Source organism: Mandrillus leucophaeus, unplaced genomic scaffold (genome assembly GCF_000951045.1).
Source record: "Mandrillus leucophaeus isolate KB7577 unplaced genomic scaffold, Mleu.le_1.0 Scaffold2086, whole genome shotgun sequence".
NCBI classification, from domain to species: Eukaryota; Metazoa; Chordata; class Mammalia; order Primates; family Cercopithecidae; genus Mandrillus; species Mandrillus leucophaeus.
In genome coordinates this window covers 40,723-63,783 of record NW_012102128.1, presented here as the reverse complement: position 1 = coordinate 63,783, position 23,061 = coordinate 40,723, and positions in this window count along the sequence as shown.

Sequence of the window (23,061 nt, the reverse complement as noted above, 5' to 3'; positions counted from 1 at the left end):
AACTACATATATATAGAAGTTGCTTAAGGAGTAAAACAGTCATAGAAGAAATGCCATCTTATTGTAATTACCAGTGATGGATACAGAGATTACCAGTACGCACATTCCTTAACAATTATTTTGTAGAAAAAACATTTTTCAATTAATGACATCACTCCTGTAACAGAGAAACAATAGTTAGGATTGGTCCACGGTATGGATTCAGAGCACTTTTAGAGATCTCATCAAGTATTTAAGCTATTTATTTTATCATTACTGACAACAGTTATCTATTAAAAATTTTAATAAAAATCTTATAAAATTATGGATAATAATATCTGTGTTACCAATTGACTTAACATCAACCCTTTAAATAAACTGCAGCAATGCTGACAAAGAATTATAACATGTGATTGACATAGAAGTGATATATGTCTCTAAAGAAAATTTTTAAAGATATAAAGTTAATTATTTTCTATAATATTAATAATATTTTATACGATTAATTGAAACTCAAGGATAAGACTTCTGCTTCTATTTAGAGTATAAAATATATTAATAATCTTCACTTCCACTAAAAAGGCAAAATAAAGTTCATGGATAAAGTAAAATCATATTTTTCTATAAGGCTTTTGAAAAGCAATGGGTACAAAAAGTCTTGTTGATTAAATTCAGATTAATACATATCCTTCAAGAGTGTCCCCATGACACTCATTTCAAGAGTGATTAGTGGGCCATGGCAACTTTCATACCTCGAGAAAGCAGAAGTGTGGGCCCCTCACAGACTGGGAGACTGAAAACTTTGCAACACTGAGGAGAAACAAGTCAAGCATTGGGTGATATTATGAGCTAGTGGAATGGGTTGGTATCTGAAATTTCCAAATGGAAAAATACATTGCTAAACCCCACAATTCTCCATTGCTTTTCCATCAGACTGCAACCAAGAAAGCGGAAGTAGAGAAAAAGTGTAAATAAAAGAAAATTTATGCAATGCCTTGCATTCTCAACGTGTTTGGATTCCGAGGTTCTTGCACAATTGAATTCAAAGTTTCAATTAAACTTTCTGAAACTGGAATAACTCCTTCTCAACTCAAACCGTACAAAGTCAAAAGCTTAGTCCTTTGTTAATGGTGGCATAGAATTTAAAGATACTGTTAACCTGAAGTGAACTCAATCTAAATAAGTATATGTCCCATTCTCAGTTCAAATTAGTCTTGGAGGAATTGAAATGATCAGCCCTTCATTGTAACTGCCAATTACAGGAGAGGACTTTCACTGTCCAGGAAAACAATGAATAAACATTATAAAATATATTTCATTCTTCAGTATCCTTTTAAAAAACAGTGCCTGGAATAAAATACAAAATTAAAACGCATAGAAACAAAAAAATTCACTCCATAGTCAAGAGAAAAAAAGAGAGATAATAGGAGCAGACTCATGGGTATCCAGCTGTTTGAATTAATACTAAATAGCTTTAAAATAACTATTTGAAATGTTTTTTAAATAGATAATAGGTGAAGAGCTATGGAGAAACTTTTTAAAGAATCAAATGCAAATCGAAGAAGATAACAAGTTAAATAAAAATTATTGGATGGGGAAGTGCTATTTAGAATAACAAAAATGTAGAATCAACCTAAATGCCCATCAACAGAGGACTGGATAAAGAAAATGGGGCACATATACACCGTGGAATACTATGCAGCCAAAAAAAAGTATAAAATTATGTCCGTGGATACAACTGGAGATTATTATCCCAAGCATACTAACACAAAAATAGAAAATCAAATACTGCATGTTCTCACAAGTGGGAGCTGAACATAGGGTACATATGGACATACAGATGGGAACAATAGTCACTGAGGTCTAGTAGAGGGGTGAGAGAGGGATGGAGGCAAGGGCTGAAAAATTAACTACTGGATTCTATGCTCACTACGTGAGTGACAGGTTCAATCATGCCACAATCTTTAGCATTACCCAATATACCCATGTAACAAACCTGCACATGATTCTAAAATAGAAGTTGCATAAGAAAACAGAAGAGAAGTATTTTAGCCTCTACTCCCCCTGTTAGGACAATTTACCAAATAGTTTTTCTTTGTTTTTTTTTTTTTTCCCCGCCTGGTCTCTTCTGTGATCTTTAGCTGTAATTTCCCAAAATAAAATAAAATAAAACATTTTTAAAAACGGGATAGGCTTAACTATGCAGAAAAATGCTTCAGTGAATTTAAAGACAGATTAAGAGAAAATCAATTGAAAGTACCCAACTTGAAGCTCACAGGAAAAATAAAAACTAGAGAAAATAAGCAGAGAGTTAATAACCTTTGAAATAATATCAGACAGCCTAACATATATGCAATTGGAGGTCCCAAAAATTGGAGGAAAAAATGAGACAGAAAAATATACTTTAAAAACAATAGACATGATTTTTATAATTCTGATGAAAAAAAATTCACTGGAGTCCAAGAATCTCAGTGTACCCCAAGAATGATACATAAAAAAGAAATACCGCTTAGGCAAGTCAACCTGATGAAAACTAAAGGTGAAGAGAAAAACCTTTTGAAAAGACAGAAAAAAATCCCCAACACATTGCATACAAGAGAGAAAGAAACAACAGTGTTATCTGACTTCTCTTCATAAAGGACTGAAGCCAGGAGACAATGAAATTACATCCTTAAAGTGTTGAAAAAAAAGTACTCTAAATCGACTATTTTATCTCCAGGTAAAATATCTTGGAGAATGAAAACAAATAAGATTAACTAGTATTTCCAGATAAATAAAAGTTGAGAGCATGTGTCACCAATTGTCATATACAGCTTGTAGTATACTACAAGAACTTGGAGTATACTACAAGAACTTGGAATTTTTTAGATTGAAAGATGGCAATAGTTTTCTCATAATTTTTATTAAATGTCAAGTGACCTTTGAAACGTTTTTCTATTTGAATTTTTTATTTTGAAAAAAAATTCGAACCTACAAAACATGACAAAAACACATTTTTTATATTCTCCTACCATTTTCACATACACCCATACACATGATTATAGGTATTTTCATATCTATACATCTTTATGTATATTATAATTGTTTCCCTGTGCTAAGATAAGTTATTATAAACTTGGTGGCTTAAAACAATAGGAATTTATTATCTCACAGTTCTGGAGGCCTGCAGTGAAAAATCAAGGTATTGGTGGACTTAGTTCCTTCTGGAGGCTCTGAGGGAGGATGTATTCCATGCCTTCCTCCCAGATCTGTCAATTTTAGCTGTACCTTAGATGTTGGCTGCCCTCCAATCTCTACCACCATCTTCACATGGTATTTTACTCTCTGTGTTTCAATCTGTCTCTTGTAATAATATATGTCATAGAAAGATTTAGGGCCAATCTTAAATGTAAGATGATTTCATTTTAAGGTCCTTAAATGAGTTACATCTGATAATCCTATTTCCAAGTGAGGTTACAATAATAAGTACCAGTGGTTAGGACTCAGGCATATCTTTTTGGAGCCAGTATGCAACATACTACACTATATAATTTAGTCCCTCAAAATTAACTTCTATACCAAGTACAAAATTCACGCACCCCATCTCAGCATCAATAAATGTCTCAACCTTTAAGCACTAACTCTAAGTCAGATATCTCATTTAACTATCATCAGCTCAAAAAGTCCAAAATTCCATTTTCCAAGTCACCTTAATCAGGTATTGTTAAGGTTCTCTGTATGACCCATCTTGGAGCCAAATTCCACTCCATCTGTGGCCCCCTGAAACTAGAAAATAAGTTATTTGGCTCCAGGATAAAAGAGTATAACAGGCACAGGATAGATATTGCCTAGTCCCTAGGGATAGTCATTAGTCTCAAGCAGGTTTGAAACTTTGCATGCAAATTTCCCTGCATATAACTTTCTGTGGCTCAGTTCTCTGCTCTCCGGGCCAAGGACGATCCCTATCTCTGAGTTCCCGTTTCTGGCCTCTCTCTCTTATTGGCAGTTCTACCCTCAGAGCCATATTTTCGTTTTTCTTGACAGATAGTACATGTTTGCTCCCTAGTAACTCTATCAAGTCGGCCTGTAGACTCCCAGAAGTGCAACAGCCTTCTTGTATTTTATCCCATCTCTGTCACTTTCACTCAAGGCTGGCATTGTTTTCTGTAATATAGCATTGTCAAAACCCTTGTGAGTGTCACACCATTAGAAAAGACCTTTCCTGGACACAACTTTTCTGGATAACCCCATCCCTATTCCTGGCTTCTGCTGAGATAATCAGTTTATTTCATGACTCCCACATCTAACCTCTTCAGCAAAAGTTTTTCCAGCCTCACCCTTGAACTTCTCTCCAGAGCTTGCTTTCTGAACCATGAATGTCCTAATTTTGGCATCCTTTGCAATGTATATAGGCTGAGAATTTCTAAAATCATGAAGTCTTGATTCCTTTTTGTGTAAAATATATTCTTCTTCAGTCTTTCTCTGCCCTCTCATATTTTATTACAAGCATGAAGGAGAAACCAGGCTGCACCACCAACATTTTGCTTAGAAATCTCCACAGCTAAATACTAAGTTCATCACTGACAAGTTCTGTTTTCCACTCAAGTTTCTGTCTTTTTATAGCAAGTCTTACCTTCCCTTCAGTTCTAATAACATGACGCGCATTTCCTTCTGAGGCCTTGTCAGAAGCAGCTTTAATGTTTCTATCTCTACCAACATTATGTTCATGGCAATATATGCGTCATCTAAGAAAACCAAAACTTGCTTCATGTGTTCATCACTTCCTTTTGAGCCCTCACTATAATCACCTTTAACATTCGTATCTCTACCAACCATATGTTCAAGGCAACCTAGGCTTTTTCTATCACGCACCTCATTTCTTCCCATGTCTACACATTTGTCAATTTCAAAGCTACATCTACATTTTTGGGAATTTGTTATAGCAGCTCCAGGTCCAGTACCAAACATTGTATAGGTTTCCTGGGCTGCCATAATAAATTACCACAAACTGGGTGGCTTAAAACAATTGAATTTTATTTGCTTACATTTCTGGAGGCCAGAATCAAAAAATCAAGTTTTGAGCAGGGTTGGTTCCTTCTGGAGACTCGAAGGTCCAATCCATTCTGTGCCTCTGGTGGGATCCTTGGCATTCTTTGGCTTTCATCTGTCCTTACATGATTGTCTCCATGTTGACAAGTCTTTTTCTTCTGTATGTTTCTATGTCTTTTCTACAGATACATGTCATTGGATTTAGGACCCATCCTTAGCTTACTTCCATCTACTAAACCTCAAGTTTTAAATGATATTCACAGGTCCTAGGGGTTAGCTCATGAACATAACTTCTAAGAGCCAGTATTCAAGCTACTATATAGATCTGCATATTTCTGTGTGTGTTACTATATTTTGCTAGAAATTCTCTCTCTGTTTTGCAACTACTCACATCTGTCACTTTATCAAGAAATGAATTCAGCCATAAGGTATATTTAAATAAGTGTGCTTGGCTTCTTCCAATAAAACTTTATTTACAATAGTGATGATAGGCAATAGTGTATCATACCATGTTTTAAAATATCACGATTACTTGGTCTTTGGAGATGTGATAGAAATTCTAGAACATCACCTGTAGTTTCTTAGTAAATTTTTTGATGTAATTCATAGAAAGTGTAGTTGTTTTGGTTTCTTTTTTCTCTAATGGCATTAATTGTCTTAGTCTATATTTCACCAAGAAATTGTCCATTTCATTATAGTGTTCAAATGTGCAAAAAGGTCTTCAAAAAAGCTTCTTAAGGTTTCAAAAATATTTGCTTCTATCCCCTTACCTGTTTCTTATTTTTTGCTTTTGTGCTTTATTATTTAAGAAATTAAGCAAGTGGTTAGTGGTTTGTATATTTTATAATATTGTTTGCAAACCAGGGTTTTCTATTTATTCATTATGTCTTCTAGTTTTTTATTTTCTATCTTTTCATTTATTCTTTTGTTATTTCTTTTCTTTTGCTTTCTTTTGGTTTACTTTGTTGTTTGTGTTTTAGGTTTTTAGGCTGAGCACTAAATTCATTTATATTCATCCTGTAATTTTTATTTATGAAAATGTATAGTAGTATTGAATTTCTTCTGATTGATGCTTTTAATACATTGCATAGATTCTGAAACATTATTTTTCTATGACTTTTTAATCAGAAATTAAATCATTTTAATTTGTTTACTTCCTTTCATATAAGCATTATTTAGCAGAAGGTGCAACTGACATTTTTAAGCAAAAATTATAAACACGTATTATGGGGTTATAAAATATTTGGAAGTAAAGCATATAAAAATAGTAGCACAAAGTATGGGAGGGGGTGTAAATGGAATTATGATGTTGTAAGACTTTTGTATAATACGTAGAGTAATATACTATTAAAGCAGATTGTGATAATTTAAGGATTTGTATTGCAAGCCCTAGTGTACTTACTTAAAAAAAAATTGCAAGTATAGCTAACAAAAAGAAAAAAGTATATAAAAAGGAATGCTGGAAGAATAAAGCACTTGATTAACCAGAACAAGGCAGGAAACGAGGAGAAAATACACAAAATATGGAACAAATTGAAAACAAACTGTAAGATGGTAGAGTTAAATTAAACCACAACATAGTTTTATTAAATAAAATTGGACTAAATACTCCAATTAAAAGGCTGATTTTCAATCTGGGCTACAAAAAAAGAAAAGAAAAGCATGTCTCAAGTAATGCTATTTAAAAGAGAGATCTTTAAAATATAAGGACATAAGTTGAAAGTTAAATGATTGAAAAATATATACCCTGCAAATTTCAGGCATAAGAAACTCTGTCAAGAAGATAAATAATTCTAAACATATATGCATCTATGAACAGTTCTTCAAAATAAATGAAGCGAAATTAACATACTTTTAAAATTCTGTAGAAGGAAATTACTTAATGGGGCATTTCCCAATTACATATTTGGTTGAAAAAGGTTTCAGTGCAGTTATGCAGTAAATGTAGAGACAACAAAATCAACTTGAAAGTCCTTGTAAGATATTTACCCTTAATATCATTATAGTAACACCACATTAATAAAGGGATTATATTAATTTTATTAATAACTTTAATCAAAATTGTTATTTCCAATCTATACATTTTTATATTTGTTGAAGATGAATGAAAAAATGTGTTTTGAAAATTGAATATTTAATGTGTTTATTTATTTTGGAGTTACTTATTGTACTTCAGGATACCCTGATATTGTCCACCAAGGTTGCTGTTAAATTGTATACTATCACTCCACTTTCTTATCATCTATTTAAAAATATAATCTGTAACATTAAATGTATCTGTCTATATGTGTAGGTCATAAGATACAAAATGTATTTTCTATAATATTTAGCTCCTACATAATCCCATCCTATGATGGAGAAATGTGTTTTGATATTATGCTTTAAATAAGGGCCAAATAACTTGCTAGAATATCTCTCTTTCTCTTCTTTAAATGTAACTTGTAATTTGTAAAATATAGATTGTTTTGGCTTCTTATCTCTGTTTAATTTATGGTTATTTACCGCTTCTGTTGTCATGCACCAAAATGAATGCTTATTCTTCCTTAATCTTAAACTAATCTTTATTCTAGCATCTGATTTAAAATCTGCATCTGCTTCTTCATTTCTTTCTAATTCTTGTACAAAATGGCATATGGTATTTTTACTTCCCTTAAATCAGTCTTATTATAAACGGATATAAGCATCTGATTGTTCTTTATATCTTCTAGTTTTAAAATACATTTTAAAAGTGTATTTTAGGGGGGCTGGGCATAGTAGCTCACACCTGTAATCGCAGCACTTTGGGAGGCAGAGGTGGAAGGATCACTTGAGGCCGGGAGTTCGAGACAAGCCTGACCAACATGGCGAAATCCCATCTCTACTAAAAATACAAAAATTAGCTGGGCGTGATGGTGCATGCCTGTAATCCCAGCTACTTGGGAAGCTGAGACAGGAGAATCACTTGAACCTGGGAGGCGAAGATTGCAGTGAGCCGAGATCATGCCACTGCACTCCAGCCTGGGCAACAGAGCAAGACTTTGTCTCTCAAAAAAAAAAAAAAAAAGTTAGTTTTAAAATACACCTTTTTCCATAAAACACTTTCTGTATGACCCTTATATTATGATGAGGATACTATAAATTATTTTAGGATTGTATAGATAGCTTATTATTAATGAATTCTGTTTCCATTTCAATGTCCAAACACATATTATGAAATACTGGCTAAAATGGGAGAATGCATTGCTTCTGATAAAGTTGATAGCTGATTTGACTTTCTAGCAAAATTAATGGCTTAGTTATCATTGCTCCAAGTTTTATATTCATAAATTTTCTTAAATATGTTTCTCTAATCCTCTGATGTTGCATATTTTAGTCTCTATGGTAATTCTTGAGGGAGATGCATATTCATTGGGTTCTCATCATCCACAAAACAATTTCAGTTTCTGACTGTAATTGTATTAGTTTTTCTTTCCTCTATTTTGAAGCCCCATCATTGTTTTTGTTAAGCTTTACACCTATAATTATGTAAATTATCTCCCAGTAGGTTTATTTTAATTATTTCTGCTTGAACTTCTTTTCAAAGCAATTAATTTTGCTACATGTATTTTTTTCATATATAATAATATGTCTTTTTTGTTCAAAATGTCATCAAGTTAGGATTTTTTTTGCGCCAATCAGTGGGAAATTTTTAAAATTAAGAAATGAAACATGTTTATATTTATTATAAATTTGAAAGTGAAAAATAATTTCAATATTTCAAAATGCTATGTCCTTGAAGGAATCAAGGTGTAAGGTTTTTTTATTCGATAAACAGCAGAACGGGAGTAGGTGAAGAAGCTGCCCCCTCTGCCCTCCCTGGTTAATAAGGAGAGTGGAAGTGTTGCTTGGTAGAGGTGAGTAAGCATGATGTCTGGTGGCTTGGAGAGACCTGTTTCTGCCACCCTACCTGTCACTTTTAGGGCTGGATAATAGAACCAACAGATATCTTTCATGAAATCAGAGATAATTATATCTCTTTCCAGATAATTATGTCTTAAAGCAGCAAAGCTCATTAAAGAAGGTAGTGCCTAAAGGATTACCCCAATTTCCTTGACCCTTAGAATATTGTGGGTGGGCCACCCTGCCGCTGAGAAGGACGTGGCATTTACTTGAGGGAAAATGTTGACGCCAAAATGAGCTCAGGTGAGAGGATACAGATAACGACAAAGAGTATGTGAGGTGAAATTCATCTCAGGACACGCACATCTCAGCAGATGCTCGCGCGGGGAAGGACCAGACACTTCAGGGACTGCAGATGGGCGAGGTGCCGCCAAGTACGGATCAGAAGGCACCATTAAACACTGTGAATAAGGAAACCACAAGATGACGGTGGAACAGATGCATTCCGTGAGGCCATGATAAGACTCAAGACCCCCAGCATCGAGATGTCATTTGGAGGAAAAAAACCCAAAAAACAAAAAACCAGAAATGAAGAATTCCTAAATGTGTCATTAAAATAGAACAACTTTCAAAGCTCTTCCACTAGATTCAATTATTTGCTATCAGGCAGAAATTGAGGCATAAACTAAAAAATTGGGACTTTTCTAAAACTTTGGAAGAAAAAAATGATACAACTTTTTGTTTACTCAAATTTCTGGCCTAGGAATTGTACTAGATATTAGAAGAAAAAGCATTCCCCAAGAAAAGCACACATCTTGGGGAATGTGTGCTTCTTTCACCATCACAGGTGGCAGGGTTTTTAAAATAAATTTTATTGGCTAACTCAACAAGTAGATGACACCAGAATGGTGGGCACCTGAAGAGAGTGGGGTGCTCTCCAGAAAAGGCATGATGGAGCAAGGGCAGGAAGACTAAAGGCTAATCAAGTGCCGGTAACACAGTCTTCCTCCTGTGAGACCCTTTGTGAATCAAATCCAACGGGAAAAAAGTCAACACATATGATTTTATATGTATGTTACGTATGCATTTCATATGTTATGTACATAGCACATTTGATAAGTAAATTCTCATTTATGATAATTTCAGTCTTCTAAATTTTAATATTTTGCTTCACAATATGGCTTGCATAAATATTTTGAGATGTTTACTTTCTAAGAAAGCTAATTTTCACTTATCAGTTTGCAAATATGTAAATATATACAAAAAACTTTATATATGTGTAAATATTCAATATGCAAACTAGAATTCTAAAATATGATCAGTAGAGCTGATGGCGGTTTATGTCATGGGAAAGGAAAATGGTGATTTCACATTTGTCTCCCTTGGTGAAAGTCTCCAACAGAAAGGTCATCTATTCAGATACCTGTCTACTTTCCTTTGTGCTCTAGTTCTTACTCAGATTGGACTCTAACAGTGGATATTAAAATCTTGTCTGGAGAAAGCTTCCTGTGCTCTTTTTGAAGTCTCTAAACACGCATGACAATGCTGAAACTTTAAAGTGCATAGGAATCACCTGAGGCTATTGTGACAAAGCAGATTCCTGGGTCCCAGCCTCAGAGATGCTAATTCAGTGTAGCAGGGAATGCTGTTGCTGAGGGTCTGTGACCACCCATTGAGCAGTGCTGGTCTAATTCACTTCATTCCTAAATGGTTATATCCAACTCTGATGCAGCACGTACTTGAATTCCACCTCTAAGACTTCACTTCATGAGTTATGTTTTCATTTCATCCTCTCCCTATTTTAGCTCTTTCCTCCGATACTGGGAAAACCTTGTTTAAAAAAACAACAGTAACAATATCCCCTCTTTCTATCTACCTCACCCTCCTTTCTTGCTACTGTTTCTCTTTGTCTCTCCCAGCTCCACTTTTTCCAACCAAACGAGTTGCTGGCATCCTCAGCCTCTACCTGGATCCTTTCTTGCCTGATAACTCATGGCATTTAATCTGCCCTACCTAATGCTGCACTGCAATGGCTCTGATGATAACATCCCACCAAACACAACAGTTCTTTCTGTCCTTACTTCCCTGTACCTCAGTCTGATTTAAGCTATTGTTTCTATTGTAGGTCTCTACTCATTCAAACTCTATCCTCTTGACTACTATTACCAAGCTCACTCATGCTTCTGATCTTTTAAGTTCCCACTGTCCTGCTTTTTTCATAAAATCCTCTTCCTCCTTTGTGGATAACATGCCTATTTCACCAACCTTCTGTCTTTAGCCCACACTCTTCCTAATTTTGCAGTGGTTGGCTCCTGGCTGTGTTCTTACATCCTTCCTGAGTTTCTGACTCAAATGCTTAAGTGTTACCTTGGATTTCTTACAATCAGGCTTAGAATATTCAATATTTTCCTTTTCAGTCCTGTTTTTCCCATCTCAATGTGTCGAATGATTCCACTCTGACTCTAATCATGAAAGCCAAACGTGTCCCATTAAGCACCACATCTAGCCATTTGTACTTAGATATTTTCCTCCGAGGCCTCCTCCTCACCAGCGCTGTTTATGTTTAAGTAAGCGTCATCTCTCCTTGGGACTGTTACTACATTCTCCTAATTGTTTTCTCTGCCTGTCTCCTGCTTGACCTCTTTACCTTGTACATTGTAGCCAGGGTAAATTATGTATAACAGGAATCATCATCCCTTATTTCAAATTCTTCAAAGAGCCATGCACCTCAGATTCACTAGCCTGACAGATGTTGACCTGATCCTATTTATTTCTCCAGTCTCATTTCCAAATACATCTTACTTTGCCCCATACCTGGCAGTGATAGTGAAAACACATTGCTGTCTTTGGCCTCTACAGCGCTGCCTACTTAGAATACATTTTGCTTTATTTCTTATTGCTAAAATACTAATATAGAGTATTTATAGTTATATAACAGAAACATCTACCATCAAAATTAATACTGCCATTTTCTCATATTTGCAGCAAAAACAAATATATTTAATGTGTAATTATTAAGGGCATAGACTTTGGAATTGGGTAATCCAAGTTTGCAACCAACTAGTTATGTAACATCAGGCTTGAGACTTGAAATTTCTGTGCCTCGATTTTCTTATCTATAAAATTGGGCTAATAGTAGATTATTTGTGGGCATATTGCAAGGATTAAATAAGTTAATAAATTAAATTTTCCTGGCTATTCTGAAAATAAACCTTCTATGAAAATTTCAGAAATACTTTGTTCTATTGGGACATTTTATTGCAATTTCATTAAAATTTTAGCTTATGTAATTAAAAAACGGACACCCCACCTCTGTTCCTTACTTTCACTGTGACCATCAAAAATTGTTTAAACCCTACTGGCCTTGGCTGCTCCATCTTTAAATGAGCATAATCATTTATAATATTCAAAATAATATTGTAAGAATTAAGTAAAATGATTTTTGTAAGGTACTTGGAAAAGATGCCTGGCCCATAGAAGATGTGCAATAAATGTTGGTTTTATTATTATTATCACTACTAATTGTATCAGAATTGAATTCCCTCATTCATGAAATGGACTATCTACTTTATTCAGTTTGTCTTTGGTGTATTTCAATGGCACTTTTATAAGCAAAATTAGTTTTTAAATCAAAATAGTTTTTCTAATATAAAAATTAAGATATTTTATTGCTGGTTTTGCTCTCCTAAGTAGCTACTGCTGTTAAAATTCTGTTGATTTTCCACATTTTAATTTATCCAGCAAATCTGCCTGTATATACATTTGCCTGTGTATTCTTTTGCAATTTCTGGATAGACAGTATTATTTTAAAACAAGGAAAAATTAGGTTTTTATTTCCAAATCTTTTACTAGATATGTACATACACATTTGGCTTATTTCAGCGTTTGGCTTGATTTCTAATAAAATGTGGCTGTAAGACACTCCTCCTTGACCAAGCTTTCATCAGTCTCCTCTGAGCTTCTTCTCTCCTAGGCCTCAATCTTGGCTCCCATCCTTGCCAGACCTGCATTGCCCGGTTTTAGCAGGAATCCTGGTAAGTCAGTTTAGAGAGAATCCCCTCTACCCTTCAATCTGAACCCCCTGGCCTGTCTTCAGCAAGAATCCCGTGAGGTTGGTCTAGCAGGAATCCCCCAACACTTTATGCCTGCTCTTAGGAGTGTTCCATCCACTGACCTCTCCCTACCCCTTAGCTGTAAAACTTTAGCAGCCTTTACCGTATTTGGAATTTATCCCAGCTTTATACTGAGGCTTCTTTTCCCCTGTTGCAATAGTTTCTGAATAAAAGCTGTCTTTACTGTATTAATTATTGTTTGACATTGATTCTCTTTTTGACAGTTTCTTGCTACTGAAAGTTGGATCTGGATCAGAACCACCATCAAACCCTTAGATAGGATCACTGGACCTCTCAGAGTGTGCATCAAGACTTTTTGTCTTCAGTCTACTTGCTTGTTTGGGTTTGCAGTGATAAGTCTGGCTCTAAAACCCAGTGCTATAGATAAATGTCTGTTTACAGACTTTGAGTCTTAAGATTCTCAGTATAGCTTGAGGCTAGATTACAGTCCCAAGCAGAGACTGGGACAGAGCCATAAGCACCACTGTGTGTAAGAGGCAAGTTTCTGTACGAAGGAGAGGCTGGGATACTGTCCCAAGTTTCTCTGTTCTAAGTTTAAAGAAGCTGTGTTCTTACTCTACTGAAAGCTCTTGTCCTCGGCCAAGTTGTGCTGCTGTAATGGAATGCCACAGACTGGGGAATTGATAGTGAACAGAAATTTATTGGTTCATGATTCTGTAGTCTGGGAAGTCCAAGGTTGAGGGGCCAGCATCTCGAGAGGGTCTTCTTGCTGTGTCTCTCTCAGTTTTGGGGGAGAATATGCTTTTATTTTCAAACTTAGATATGTGACACTCTACAGTTCAATGCTGGCACAGCTGTGTGAGGCTTAACAACACTAGGAGCTGATAGCCAGGGATACACAAATCCAGCACCTCCCTCTCCATTTACTCTGTCAGGCTATACATGGGGAGCAACAAATATGACTATGTGGCAGCAAGATAGTGAAGGTCTTTTTAGGAGGTGACATCAGCAATGACACAAACACACCACTCTGCAATTGAAGGCAGGTAACCAGAATCCAAGGGCTACACAGAGTTGTCAGACTTCAGAGGCGTTTGGGGACTTTTATTTCAGACCAGCATCACCATTGGAAACCCAGGGCTTGTTTCTCTACAGTTCACTACTGCTTGGGCAGCAGCTCCAACTGCTCGGAAGGACAAAGAGATGGTGAGAGAGAGAAAAAGGGGGACAAATTCATCCTTTGAAAAGGAACTCAGTCCTGTGATAATGGCATTCACCTCATCACGAAAGCAGAGCCCTCCTGGCCTAATCATGGCTCATTAGGCCCCACCTCTTAACATTGTTACATTGGAGATTGTTTCTAGCACATGAACTTTGGGGGACACATTTAAACCACAGTACTCCCTCTTCTCAAACTCCTGTGGACGGTATGCTTTGCCGCTGTGACTGTAATACCATTGGCTTTCTTTCACCCTGGAAAACCTTTACTAAAAACCCTCTTGACCTACAATGGCCCTTCTGGGGATCCTTGTCTGTCTCGATATTAGCTCACCTAGAAGACACCTAGACCAACAGGAAACAAAAATCTTGGATGCACAATTCACTTATTCTGCTTGGTATGAAGAAGCTGAACAATGACTAAATGATTCAAACTGTACTCAAAACTCTTAAACAAGAAGAAATTCTTAAACAAGGTATTCAGAAAACATTTTCTGACCCAGTAAGCCCTTTGTATCCCTCCTATGACATTCCCAGAGTCCCCTCGCAGCCCTCCTCTGGACCTTTCTTTCTCAAAATGTCCCCTGCACGTCTCACCCCTAGTCCTTCAGCTCCCTAGAGCTGTCAGGCTCACTGGGCCCTCTCTCCTGTAGGTGAAGCCAGAGATGCAGCCTGTACTTGTTTCCAAGTGAGGCCCACCGAGGAGATAATACTCAATTACTTGTTATCACCAAGGACTCTCATGACCCCCAGGAGGTAAGGAAAAGGTTTACTGCACAATTAAAAATTTTTTCTGAGAAAATACTCTCTGTAACTCTCTGACTCATCAGTTTATCCTTATTCAAGGGGCCTGGAGATGCCTCCCATTGGTTTGAAAAAGCCATATGTTTTGTCACCCTTGAGAGCCATTAAAAAATCTCAGACTTCTCCTGATTCCCATCAGACACTGAGGGAAGTAAGAGGAAAAAGTACTAGGTACTACCCCTCAGGACTATCTCACTGAAATTGATTGGTTATGCATTCAAAATTATAAAACAAAAAGGGCTGAAACTGTGGTTAACCACCACCATCGATTACAAACAACATAGAAGAACATTTGAGGCTGGAACTTACTTCCCAAGCAGCTTCTGCTCTGGCCACAAACTGTAAACGGTCTGAGACCAGAGCTGCATGACACATCACAGAATAATAAAATTAATTGGTAAATGCAAACATATCCAAACTGCAGATGTTAGCCCAGTGTTATGAAAACACTATTTTTTTTAATAAAAAGAAAAATAAACAGCATGAGTTTATGGCATTTCAATTGAAATAGAAAAACCTGGAAAATGTAACCAATAGCAAGCTCTGAAACTGTGGGCTGCCACTGACTGGGACACTTGCTGGCATTATCATAAAAGGGAACAATGGGCCCGAGGTTGCCAGGACACCAAGAGGAGGGAAGATGCCTGAGTCCTTGCCCCACCAGGAAATAACTGACAGCCCTCCAAGAAAGAAAATGTCCAATGCCCTCAACCGCCACTAACCTGTAACGGGAATAACCTCGTTTCCTCTTCCCTTCCTTAGGGCCACCACAAATTACCAGTGCTGGGTTTTTATAATTTGCCTCATTTTTTGCCTCTGCCTCAATCTCTTAATATTCTTATGGGACTCCTGAAAGCTAAACACAACTCTCTGCTCAGCTCTGCCCCCAGGAAGCCTGTTAGGAAGAGATCATCTCACCACAGGGGCGTCAAATTCACTGTGCCCCAGGGGACTCCTTAAGTCTCCCTCCCCCAGTGGCTCTGCCTGACTTCTCTGAGTCCATTTTCCCCTTCAAACTACCACACATTTAGCTAAAAATTTAAATCAACTACTAAACAGATTTTTCTCTTCTCTATGGACAACAAACAAACAAACAAACAAACACACTTCACTGATACTGGATTTGTATGGAATGTCCAATCCCTTAAAATAGAAGTAGGTCCTTCCATGCCTGTCCTCAGGATTCTCCAATATCATTTAAATCAGAAGGACATGAGGGCTCTACTCAATAGTCCCAGGTTTATTTGACAAAAACTGTTAGTCTCAGGCAGGGTGTGGTGGCTCACACCTGTAATCCCAGCACTTTGGGAGGCTGAGGCAGTTGGATCTCCTGAGGTCAAGAGTTCGAGACCAGCCTGACCAACATGGTGAAACCCCGTCTCTACTGAAAATACAAAAAATTTGCTGGGAGTGGTGGTACATGCTTGGCACATGCTGGTAATCCCAGCTACGCAGGAGGCTGAGGCAGGAGAACAGCTTCAACCTAGGAGGTGGAGGTTGTAGTGAGCCGAGATCATGCCATTTTACTCCAGCCTGGGCAACAGAAGAAGACTCTGTCTCAAAAACAAAACAAAACAAAATAAAAAACAACTTGTAGTCTCCATTTGTAGTTTATGAATGCTCCCATCTTAGTCATTAAAATCCCAAATGGGAAGGGTATCATTGAATCCAAGATCTAAGATCTTCAATAAAATGGTCAAACCTGAGTTTCCCTGAGTGCCGACTCCTGCCACTGTACTGTCTGCTATCACCTATAACACCCAATGTTTCACTGTCATCAATTTTTGTTCTGCCTTTTTTAGTATACTCCTTCATAAGGAATTCCAATACTTGGTTGCCCTCACTGGAAATATCCAACAATGTATGCAGACTAGTATGACCTAAGGATTTACAGAGGTCTCTACCTACCTTTTGAATACTCTAGGTGTCAACTTTAGTCTTCCCAAGTGACTCCACTTTACTCCAGTATGTGGATGACCTCCTTCTACGTACTGAGAGTTAGGTCACTGAGCACCTCCTTAAGGCATGAGCGAGAGAGGATCACAGGTTGGCTAGAGACAAAATTCAGTGGCGTTCACTATGTCTCTGGTATCTGGACTGTGGTAAAACTCTCTCCACAGACCAAACCTCTACTATGTAATACTTTCTTTTCTTTGAAACAAAGTAATGCTGAGGAGTTTTTGGGCCTTGTGCGATGTTGTAGGATGTGGTACCTAATTTCTCCATGATTGCTCCAGTGCTCTGTGCTCTGATTAGGGAATCATCTCCAAGCCCAGACTTGCTATCCAAAGATGCTTTTGATAACCTTAAGGGCTCTCTACTTTCACACCCTTCCCCCATGCTTGGACTCCCCATTTACTTCCTGACTTTTCCCTTGTTCGTGGATGAATGAGGAGGTCATGCCCTGAGATATTATTCTAGAAACATAATGGTTACCAGAAGTCTCTATGATATTATATTTTGGCCTTGACCCAGTAGCTTGACCCATTAGCTAAGGCCTTTGAGCCATGGCTGTTGCCTTTGAGCTGTGGCTAGAACTGCCAAACATGTACAAAATACCACTGATGTGGTATTAGGTCAACCACTTGACACACATATTCCCCTTGCTATGCAGGCCCTTCTTGCTTAATGAAAACACATAACACTTTCTGCATCTTGACATACCTCATGAAAGTTTACTGCACTCTCCCTCTCAAATCACCATATATCATCATCAAAACCCTAACCTTGCCAACCTTGCTTTCTTTGCGCATTGATGGGATGCCCCCATGAACGTGTAATTAACACTAGATCTTGTCCTGGGCTAGATTTATCGGAGAGCCTCTCTGCCAAGTTGACGTCAGTCTTTGTGTCTATGGCTCCCTCTTTAGAGGGAGAATGGTACCTTCTGGAATGGATATGTCATCACTCAGCAACACAAACCTCTTGAATATCAAGCACTGACATATGTTAAATCAGCCAGGGTGGCCAAGTTATTGCTCTCACTCAGGCTTGCAAAAAAGCAGAGGAAATAAAGGTTAGGGTTTATAGTACTGTCATAGCCATTGTACTTTTGAGGTAGTACATGATGCGGGTAAGTTGTAAAAGAGGATTCATGACAGCAGCTTGTGCACCAGGCAAAAGGAGACATCTAACAGCAGAACCTCCAGAAGCATTGTTAGCACCCGGGTAGATAGCTAGTGTTAAAACTAAGGGACAAAGTAGGAAAAGCTCGGCTGATGCCTGGAGAAATAAATTGGCCACATAAGTGTGTTAAATTAACAGCCCTTTTCCCAACCACTCAAGGCAGCCAGACCCTCTCCAAACTTCGTAACGAAGAGTCTGGGTCCCACTTCAAGGCCCTGAGCCCCTGGTGGAAGTATTCATCCCCTCCTTGGCTGTGTGGCTCAGACAAATGCTTCAGATGAACTTAGGACACACCAAAGCAGCCATTTGGCCGCTCTGAATTCTACTGCCTGAGCCACTGTGTAGTCACACAACAGGACTCAGCATGGAAAGGACAAAATATGAGATATTTTGAACAAACAATAGTTTGGATCTTTTCATTTGTGTTTGGACAAAGTGATTGCCACTTGCCTCATCTGCCAGAAACATAACCCTGGAAAAAAACTGTAAAGTTAGGGCAAGGATGGCAAGCAACTTTCACTTCCTTCTGCCAACCCGGACTCTTCCTGATGAAATCCCTCAGGAATGTCAGTTGCCTCAGTGTTCCTAGAATGAATTTTCCCCACTTGGGGTATCCCCTATACCATCTCTAGTGGCAAAGAATCACATGCTTTTGGCAGAATTATACAGGAAATTCAAATGACAATAAACATTAGACGAACACCCCACTTCTCTTACCAATCTCAGTCCCCAAGCACCATAGAAAAAGCCGACAGCATCCTCAAGACTAAGCTGGCTAACCTATTTAAAGAATTGAACTGTCCATGGCCAACAGTGCTGCCCGTTCCTCTGTGACTCTCAGATCCTCCCCACTGTCTCCACATAAGCTGATGCCCTTTCAAATTATCACAGGAAAGTGCATGCGGATGCTTTAGTCATCTGGGCTAGAGGAAGATTCTAAGGGACTCATCTGACATTCTTAGATACCGTGGAGGGCAATGAAATATACTCAGGACTGTGATTAATGTGTCAGGGCTGCCTCCTTTTAGAACTTTCTGATTGTCCCTTATACAGCTTTACCAGGGGATCTGGTGCTCTGGAAACACCACCATCAAAAAACTAGAATTTATATGGAAGGAAATTTATACTGTTTTACTTATTGCTAACACTGTTGTTAAATTACAGGGTGTTCAATTTTGTGTTCCAGTTTTTCCATTAAAGAAATGCAGAAGTTATTAAGACTGGAGAAGTATTCCAATCAGAGACCTCAAACCAAGCTCTATGGAGAGTGTCTAGAGGCAAATGACAGCGAGAAGCATCAACTGTCCTAATATGTGTGGAACAAGCAGATGATGTTGTGAGGGGGTCAGTCAGCTTCTGCCCAGGACCAGGGAGCAGCACACACCTAATTCCCCTTCCTACGTCCTCCTGCTTTTTCCTTGCCCTCTTCCTAGGAACCCCCTGCTCTTCCCAACTCATTTCTCAAGAGTCGTTTCTGCTCACAGTAACTTCCTGCCTTCAGCATAACTTTTCTCACCTGACTGTAGCCTTCAGCTTCATGTTTTTGTCCCTACATTTAGGATTTTCTGCTCCTTCCCTGCCCTTTTCTTTTCTTACCTCTCAGCAAGACTTCTTCACCCACACCACCTTTGGAAATCTTGGCCCCACTAGTCACTTCTTCCCATAACATCACAAACCGTATGCTGTGCCCCTTTCCCAAGGACACATCTAGAATTTCCCAGACTTCTTTGATCAATTGAAATTCTTTCTTTCTTTTTTTTTTTTTTTTTTTTGGTTATGACGCTTTCTTTCCCTTCACCTTTCTAAACCAGACTACTATACATCGTGAGAAAACCTTGAATCTATGCCTTTCTATTTCCACAAAGGTCATGTCTGTATTATTTTAGTTATACCAGTGTTCAGTGTTCCCTTTCTGGGAATGAGAATTTGCCATTACACTTACCTAGCATTCCACTAAATCCAAAATAAAGCCTCCAAGCTACAGATTCCTGAGACATCCCTCATATGAATGGAATTCTCCTCAATGCCCCTGCCGCCGCCCCACCAACCTAATTTACTGGACCCAAATGAACCACAGGTGGACTAATCACCTCTGGCAAATTATTTTCCATCCTCAAAATGTGACTTATGTTGGCAACTTCAGCAATCGGCTAATTATTTATATGATTCTGGCTAGCTCCTGATGGTTCTAACTTTTTCTGTGGAACTCAAGCCTATTGGCTGTTCCTGGCCAATTGGGCAGATTCTTGTTATCTCTCCAATCTTGCTATTCCCTTTATCATACTCAACTCTTCATAATGTTTTTATTTTTGAGAGAGAACAGAGACCTGCCTTAGGAGCCTGCCAGGACTCTCTCCCTTACCAAGCACAGAAATACAGGAAAATCTTGAATTCCTTCTAGGGACACTCCAGGCATCTAGCTAGCCCTGAGAAGTAAATGAGCCGCTTGGTAGCAATTAGGCAGATTAAAACAATAGCCAAGGACGTTAGTCATGAGATATTCCCTGTAGCAACTAAAGATAGCATTTTAACATAGGTCTCTGAGTTGTTTTTCAGAAGCCCAGATCCCTACCCAGTGGATCCATGGACACATAGACCCTGGATAAGAGGGAACTGAAAACTGAACTCTGGCCATCATTCATTGTTCTTCCTGAGGGTCTGGAGGAAATCACACCCATGAGCCAGAGCTAACATTCTTTTCTGCTGACCCTAAGTTTTAAGACAAATCTTTGCCTCCTTAAGCAATCACAAAACAGAAACTCTACCTATGACCTGTAAGCTCCCGCTTCAAGATGACTCACCTTTTAGGTCAAACCAATGTATAGCCTCCATGTACTGATGTATGACTTTGCCTATGCCCTCTGTCTTTATGCCTTTAAAAATTCTTACTTGCAAGCCATTGGGGAGATTGAGCCTTAAGAATGAGCTGTGTGATTCTTCTTGCTTGGTGTCCTGCAAATAAATGCCCGTTCTCTCCCTGCAAACCTCAGTGTGGGTGTTTGGCCTTACTGCACCAAGAGAGCTGACCCTAGTTCAGTTCAATAACCTTTTCTTGAATTATTTCTAAACCAATCAGTCACTGTCTTCTGTTCATCTTTCTCTCATCATGGAAACAAAAGAGGTGTCTAGGACATCACAAGTTCCTTTGTAGATGATCTCTGCTCCGGTAGGTTATTTATAGAAAGCAGCTACAGAACTGGGCCTACATTCCATCCATGATCTCCCTACTTTGTGGAAAAGAATTGCCACTTTTTGGAAACCATCCCAAGGAACCTATCACGTGGCTGAAAAAGTTCAGTTCCACAACAGCATCATCTACTCATTGCAGAAGCAACTCTCCTTTTCCCTGAACGGTGCCACCAATGGCCTCCAATTCCTGGTTCACCCATGACAGGAAAACCCTGCAGGCTGCCCTCCATAGCCACATTGTCCTCAACAGGATCCTGGCTGCAGAAGTGGGTGCTTGAGTGCTGGTTGGAAACAACTGCTACATCTTTCTCCTGACAAAATGTCTTACATCTTTGCTATAACCAAGAAGGTTCTAGAGGCAAAAAAGAAATCTGTTTCATCACTGCCATTGTACTAACACCAAGGAAAGATTGTAGGTCCTGGGATATTTTTGAGATCCCCGAAGACCTGCAAAGTTGGGCTTATAGATTGACTCAGCCTCTTATCTTTGCTGTTTCTCTTTATAGCTATTTTTCTCTAAATGTCATAAGGCTCGCATGCATAGTACAGCAATTGGAAGCTTTCACCAAGTTGCAACAGGTGGTTCAGCTGCTCCTAATGAACAAAAGATGCTTGAATGAGAAAAGGACTTAAATTATTCAGAGGAAAAAGAATTCATCTGATCAAGAGGAGGAACTGACAAGACACACTCCATGACCAAACTTTTGTCCAGCTCCTCGCAACCTTCTTTTCTTCTAGGCCTCAACTGGCCCCAATTCTTGCAGAACTGCATAGCCTGGTTGTAGCAAGAATCCTGCTAAGTCAATTTAGAGAGGATTCCTGATCCCCTAGACTGTCTTCAGCTGGAATTCTGTGAGGTCAGTTTAGCAAGAATCTCCCTTACCTTTTGTGTCTGCTTTTAGCAGTTCCCATCCACTGACTCCTACCGCACACACAAACACACACACAGGCACACACACTTGAGTTTCTTTACTGTATTTAGAATTTAGCCCAATTCTATACCAAAGTTTATTTTCCTTTATTGCAATAGCTTATGAACAAAATCTTTTTTAAAAATTTTACTTAACTAATGTCCAGCTCTGGTTTTCTGTGGCAACAGTGCACTAAGGGTTACAATGGCTATGATTGTCTTCCATCTAACTTTAAACCATAATATTGTAAAAATTGAATTCCAACTGTGATATAACTAAGAGTTTGTAAAAAGTGGTTTTCATTTTAAAGTTATTTATTTTGTCTACTTGGAATATTTTGTCACTAGCATGTGTTAAAGATCTCAAATTTTTCTGTTATTAATGTTCATTTTATTTTCATGTATTTCCTTGCATCCTTCTGATCGTAGTTTTTCCCACATAAATCCATTAATGTGGTAATTTACATTAATAGATTTAACACGTTGAAATATTTTTTCACACCTGAGACTAAATTTATCTTGTAATGACATTTTGCTAGTTTTCATTTACTAATTTTTATTTAGAATTTTTCACTTTGCTCATAAGTTAGATGGGGCCTTAATTTTATTTTTTTGGCTCTAGTTGTCTTATTTTCTTATCAATGTTGCATTACACTCCTACAAAAAATAAAAGTTTTACATTTTTCATATTCTCTGAATCAGTTTGAATTTCGTACGAATTGTTTTTTTCTTGAAGATTAGAACTTGTTTATAAAACCGTCTGTAATTAGTTCCTTTGGTTAAGGAGTAAAGGTGACTAACAATTTAAATTCTTCATTTTGTTGTTTTAATCAGATCCTCTTTTAAAACAAATATTTGTAATTTATAGCTTTTTAA